Here is a 7,269-nt window from a genome sequence, read left to right as displayed (position 1 = left end):
GAATTTCTTGAACTTGCGCACAAGAAGTGCCTCACCATCATCTTCCTCATGTTCTTCTTCTTCACTGCTGCTGCTGCAAGATAAGTCCTTGTTAGATGAAGTAGATTTTAGAGCTATTACCTTTTTCTTATGGGAGGACTCTTCCTCGTTGTGTTGCTTCATGGTTAGCTCGTGCGTCATTAGGGATCCAAGAAGCTCCTCGAGTGGTAATTTGTTCAAGTCCTTGGCTTCTTGGATTGCCGTCACTTTAGCTTTCCAAGATCTTGGTAGACACCGAAGGATTTTCCTGACAAGCTCACTGTTAGTATAGTTCTTGCCAAGGCTTTTTAGGCCATTGACAATATCAGTAAACCTAGTGAACATGCATGTAATTGTTTCATTAGAATCCATTTTAAATAGTTCATATTTATGAACCAAAATATTTATTTTAGACTCTTTGACTTGATTCGTGCCCTCATGGGTCACTTCAAGTCTGTCCCAAATCTCTTTTGCAGAATTGCAAGTAGAGACCCTATTGAATCATTTCTATCTAAGGCACAATAAAGCACATTCATAGCTTTAGAGTTAAATTGTGCCTTTCTCATGTCATGTTCATCCCAATCCTTTTCTAGTTTGGGTATCGTGACACCCTCTACATATACGGATGGGATGTATGGCCCATTTACTATAATGGTCCACATCTCATAGTCTTGGGCTTGGATGAATATTCTCATCCTAGCCTTCCAGTATGAGTAGTCGGATCCATTAAAGAAAGGGGGTCTTTGGGTGGACTGACCCTCAATGTGAGAAGATCCAAATGGGGTTGTCATTTCGATCTTTTACTCTTGGGTGGAAAAGTTTAGGCTCTGATACCACTTGTTGCCCAGATAGACAACCCAAGAGGGGGGGTGAATTGGATTTTAAAATAATTTAGATATTTAAAACGTTGTGGATGACTAATTAAAACTATTGCAAGTTGTTTAATTAAATGCTATGTGCTGTGAGTGATAAGAGAGGAAGAAGAAGAGAGACAATCAAACACAAACACCAAGTTTTATAGTGGTTCGGAGCTAACCCTTGCTCCTACGTCCACTCTCCAAGTCTCACTTGGGAATTCACTATAACCCCCTTGGATTACAGCCGGTTGTTTTCCAAGCTCACAACCAAACTTGTTGTTTTACGAGCTCACAACGAACTCGGTCGGTTTTCCCAGGCTCACCGACTAGAACCACCCCGATTGTTTTTTCGGGATCACAATCAAACCCTTACACACGTTGGTTTTAGTAACTAGGCTCACCAACTAACCTCTATACCCTTGATTCAATCCCCCGATTGAATCAAGCAAATACAAGTTGTAAATAAAATAGACAAACAGAAAAACAAGCTTCTCAAAAGCAGATGAAAGACAATATAATCTAAAAGGAGTTTAGAAGCCCTCAAACGCTTTTAAGTTGGAGAAGAGGAATGGCTTCTTAAACTTCAGTCTCCTCTTGAATGTGTAGTCGACTTGAATGCAGGAGGAGCTTCTTTAATTGCTGGAAAGATGTAGGTGGATGCAGTAAATGCAGATCTTCCCTTTTTCTCGTTGAAGAACAAGTTGCAGAGTTGAATGCTTGAACACTTGGAGTGGAATGGTTGTTCTCTGCCTTGCTACAGTCCTCTGTGGCTATTTAAACCAACCCCCACGGAAACTAGCCGTTAGAGAGCTTTTTCTGCCCGTTCTGCACACTCTGTACAGTCTGACAATGTGTCCGTTGGTGGGTTGGAGTCGACTCGCGCGATCAGGAGTCGACTCGTCTGTAGCGGGAGTCGACTCATACTTTTCCGGAGTCGACTCTGCAACTGTTCCAGATTTGAATTAAAGTTGCCTTCGCGACTGGGAGTCGACTCGTCTTGACCCAGAGTCGACTCGCCAACTTCTGGAGCTGACTTGGCTTTCTCGGAGTCGGCTCATCCCATGAAGTCCGTGGACGTATTTTTGAATTTGGTCCACTCGAGTCGACTCGACTGTCCTGGGAGTCGACTCGGCGCTCAGAGCCCGAACTCCCTATCTTCTGTCTTTTGGCTCGTCCAGTCTTGGAGTCGATTCGAGCTTCCTCGGAGTCGACTCGGCTCTCAGTTTCCGAAACTTGGTCTTCTGCCCTTTTGATGTGAAGCTGCCTTGGAGTCGACTCTAGCTGTCTGGGAGTCGACTCGAATCTCAGAGGCAGTAACTTGGTCTTCTGTCTTCTTTGTGGTCGCGGAGTCTCGGAGTCGACTCGCGTAATGCGGGAGTCGACTCGAATCTCAGAGTCCAGAATCTGCCCTCTGACTTTTTCTTTGTGTACTGCTGAGAGTCGACTCTTGCTGTCTTTGGAGTCGACCTGCCAACCATCGGAGTCGACTCGCGTTCCACTGGAGTCGACTCGAATCTCAGACCCGAAAACTGCTCTCTGACTTTTTCTTTGTATTCCTCTTGGAGTCGACTCTTACTACCCTGGAGTCGACTCGGTGAACATCGGAGTCGACTCGCACACTTCGGGAGTCGACTCGTTGACAGGTTCTGAGTTGAAGCTTTCTGTTCGTCTGTCTGTTCTCAGTCGGAGTCGACTCGTACTGATCCGGAGTCGACTCGAGCTCGTGCCAGTGAACTTGATACGCTTGGAGTCGACTCGTGATACTCTGGAGTCGACTCGAGTCTCAGACTTTGGTTCAAGCTGACTTATGAACCAAGTCTTGAGACACTTAGACAAGATTTTCACTGAAACACTTAATTGAATTCATTAGTAAACAAGAAATATACTCAAATGCTTTGAGCTCATCAAAATCAAATAGGGTTTTAATCAATCACTCCACAAATAACAACAGTCACAATTGGATTGCTATAACATAATAATCGCCATGAAAGATATATAAGTAATTAATTTAAGCTGATATCCAAAATATAATACAGTGATTCTTTAACCATTATAACTATCCTCATAAGGTTATATAACAATGTCATGGCATGCACTTATTAGCATGCTTCTGTGATGTATAGCAATATCAAATAAAATATCATTCTGTTACCAAAAAGAAATAAATAAAACAAATAATCTTTTTTTTTACATCTTTTTGATAGCAAAAATATTTTTTTAAAAAAAATAAATAAAAGAGCATTTTAAGTGAAGATAATATATTTTTTTTGCTGTTTTTTTTCATGAGATAATCGCTAGCACGTTCAACTAGCCGAAGCCGCATAAAGCAACAAAAAGGGTTGTCATTATAACTATCCTCATAAGGTTATATAACAATGTCATGGTATGCACTTATTAGCATGCTTCTGTGATGTATAGCAATATCAAATAAAATATCATTCTGTTACCAAAAAGAAATAAATAAAACAAATAATCTTTTTTTTTACATCTTTTTGATAGCAAAAATATTTTTTTAAAAAAAATAAATAAAAGAGCATTTTAAGTGAAGATAATATATTTTTTTTGCTGTTTTTTTTCATGAGATAATTGCTAGCACGTTCAACTAGCCGAAGCCGCATAAAGCAACGAAAAGGGTTGTCATTTTAAGGTCATTATCAGGCGTGTGTCCTCCACGCAACCACAAACAAACCAATTCAACTTTGTCCCCTCCACCCTCCTGTGACGGCATTAACCATGAAGAACACGGCAATTCAAACGCCAGCGAGGATGCCATGTCTGAGAGGCAATTTTATCCTTTATTTTATTTCATTATTTTATTTTTTTGGTTAGGAGGCAATTCAGTCCTTTACAACCTTAGATTAAACAAATTGTTTCGAATCCATTCTCCAATTCGAGATTGAGTTGCCAGTTTGGTATTTGTTAACACCTCGAAACCTGAGGATGGAAAACTTGAGAATTGGATTGAAACTATGTAGAATTAGACCAAACTAGAAAGAACTCGAGTTTAAAAAACTACATCAAAAAGTGGGTGTTTAACATATTAATTTTTCTTTTCCAATCAAAACTCAAAACATTTATTTATTCTCTTGAAAAAAAAAGCACCTAAATTTTAATAATGGAAAATGTTAATTTTTAAGAAGACTTTTAAATCTCAACATATCAATTACCTTAATAGTTTACCCAGATGGAGATAAATCAAAATCTTGGTTTATTTTTAACCAATATGATATATGAGAAAATTTGGAGGAAACTAAGATTTTCCAATGTCATGATCAATAGTTTAGAACTACAATACTAGCAGAGTAAACCTGAAATTTTGAATTATACTTAAATAGTAATTTTAAAATTTATTGTTTAAATTTTTTTTTAAAAAAAAATAAACCATCAGTTGATATAAAAATTGTGTATCTATCTATATCTTGAAATTTGTCGGTTTATATGGGTGAAATAATGTGCTGAAACCAACACAAACAAAGATTATATAGCTCTGGTAGTTGGTTGAATAATGATTTGTCTAAAAGCATGCAACCAAAGTTTTGATTTAGAGACTGAATGGAAAAGGAAATGCTTTCCTTAGTGACTATGATTGATAAGAACCAGAATTTCTAGAGCATGACGTGGACCATGTTGGTAGCTACGTTATTGATTATGAAATCCAATTAAATATTTTCATTAAATGAAGTGGACTTTAGAGTAGTGTGGCTGCCACAAGCCATATGCAACTGCTACAAGAAAGAAAGAAGAAAATTTTTGCATGTTTTTGACTAAAAGAAAGAATAAAGCACAAGTCATAGACAGACAACTGCTACAAGATACATAAATGGGGCCATAGCAAGCAGACCAAGATGAAGATGGATCATAACAAATTTTTTAATATTTTTCCCTTCTGCACTCAAATTGTGTTTAATCTACTTGAAGTATATCAATATATGTGATAAATTTTCAATTTATTTTTTAAAATATACTTTAATTTTTTTTTAAAAAAAATCTTTTCAATCAAGTTAGGCATGAACAACAGAATAATTTGTACAAAGAAGTTGTTTAGTTTGCAGTTCTGGCCTTTTCCAAACTCCCTAGAATTTTGGGACACACTTCACATAAAAAAGAAAAAATTGTCCTCTGTTTTATTTCAAAGTCTTAGTTTTCTACTGCTAATGCAAAAACGTTTGTTTTACTCATCATGAAAGGAGAAGATAAAGGAGTCGCTCAAAGCAAGTCCTTCCAGTGGTCACTCCCTTGGAATTTATGATGGGGTGCTGAAATTATGCTGACGCGATATTTTGTGAATGACTTGGTTTTGCACAGCTGACCTAATGCATTATCTGATCCCCTCTCACTGCATTGGATGGATAACTGAATAAGCAAGGAAATTACCATCAAGAACAGTGCTTGAATTGTTCATGTACTTGTTTTGAGCCTATGCAAATATAATGAGCTGAAAATAAGGATACATGTTTATTTTAGGTTGGTGCAAACTTTATGGGCAAAAACTATGTACAAGTTTATTTGAGCCCAATGTTTTCACTGGCTTAAAGTCTCTATACATCTTTGGGAGTGTAAAAGGTACACCAAATCAAAACAAACATTTGTGATCTCATAATATTGTGTAGGAACAAAATAATTTATGCTTTATTAGTCTGTAACGTTTGGCTAAAAATAAGCCTTTTATGGATCAAGGGTTGTTTTCTGTCCAAACAAATCAGTTTTGTTCTCTCTTAGTAAAGGACCAGAAAAACTCCTACCAAAGAAAAGGGAACTTATGAGACTAGGGCCTGAATAGGCTGAAGTCGGCGGCTCCAACTGACTCCAGTTGTTGGCCCAAAAGAAAAACAGAACAAAGAATCGCAATTGCTATCCTTTGCTCCATCTTCCTTGGGGTGTAATGGCTAACAGCTTCACGGCCGCCCCACAGCCGCTTAAACGGCTATCGATCCCACTCAACTGCCGCGATTCTCGTTATGGTAAATGGACCAACCACCCTTTAGAAACCTACTATAAAAGCCTCTCTTCCTCTGCCATTGCTCCAATATCGGCTCCCTCTCCTCCGTCGCCTCCCTCCTCCTCCTTCTCCGATGGCCGACCCGCCCCAGCCGAGCTCTATCCAAATTTTTTTTCCATGGCCCTGTTTCCTCTATTCCAAGATTTATTTTGAGCTGCCGCCGCCTCTGACACGAGATCTGCCACTTGACTGCCAGACTGAGCCACCCTCAATCGAGATCCGTCCTCTCCACCATGCTCTGGTGAGTCCTCTTTTTGTTTTTGCCCCCCCCCCCCCCCCCCCCCCGCGACTAAAGAAGCTCCACCTAAGGCAGCTTTGGCATTTGCCCTTTTTCCTTTTTCCCCTCTCTATTTGTCCTTGACCAACTAAACCACTGTGGCACTCACCTCCGGCTGCGCCACTGCGCTACCGCGAGTTGCTGGCCGAGCCACCGCCAGGCCATCGGCCACCCTTTCTGGCCTCTCCTTCCCCTCTTCCTCCGTCATTCATAGCCGAATCACCGTAGCCATTTCGCCACCGACCGTGCCACCTCACTATCGGTCGCGCCTGCGTGAGCCGCTAACCGGGCCACCGCTAGGCCATCGACCACCCCTTGCCTCTCTTCTTTATTCTCCTTCCTCTCTTCTTTTCTTTCTTCCTCCATGTTCAACAAGATGAAGAAATTTATGTTGGGCCGTGGGCCAACTTCATCCATTTGGGCTATATGGGAACGTGTTTGGCCCACTTCATTCATTTTGGTAATGCGAAAGCTTGTGGCTGCACATCTCAAAACTACTAGCATGCATGTCACTCAAAAGTTTTGTAAGAGCAATCGAGCAAGCCAGCATAAATTTACTATTTATTGTTAGGAAGGGACCACAAATGTTAGCTCAAATGATATATCTTGCACCTCTTACATGAGGGCTCGGGTTTCGGTTATTATAGCATAAATATGTACTTAAAATGAATACAAATTATTTAATTATTTATATAATGGGGTGGGTTGGGTTAAGCCGGATCGTTAGGTCAGCATTGGGTTTCAGTGGGCATGAAGGCCAATCCTAACACAACCCCACTTGAGATCGGTAACGATTTGAGTCCAAACCAATCAAGATTTGCAAAATTGGGTAGGCAACCAGAAATCCATTAGGTCCAACCAATCAAATGCCACAAGACCTGTTATATTTTGGTCAGTTTGATTCTGAAATGAGATTAATAGCAACATCATCGATTACTACAGAAAATGTTTCATCATGAGTTAAAGAATGAGAATTAATATCGCCCTGTTGGGAAAGCATGGTTAGAGTTGAAAATATCACAGCAGCGTCAACAATAGCACAGAAAGACCCATTAACCAATAGCCCAGAAGAAGAGTTTCATGAAGATTGATATTGACATCGCATTAATAATTCATAT

Source organism: Phoenix dactylifera, chromosome 8 (assembly GCF_009389715.1).
Source record: "Phoenix dactylifera cultivar Barhee BC4 chromosome 8, palm_55x_up_171113_PBpolish2nd_filt_p, whole genome shotgun sequence".
Lineage (NCBI taxonomy): Eukaryota > Viridiplantae > Streptophyta > Magnoliopsida > Arecales > Arecaceae > Phoenix > Phoenix dactylifera.
This window is presented reverse-complemented; position numbering follows the sequence as displayed.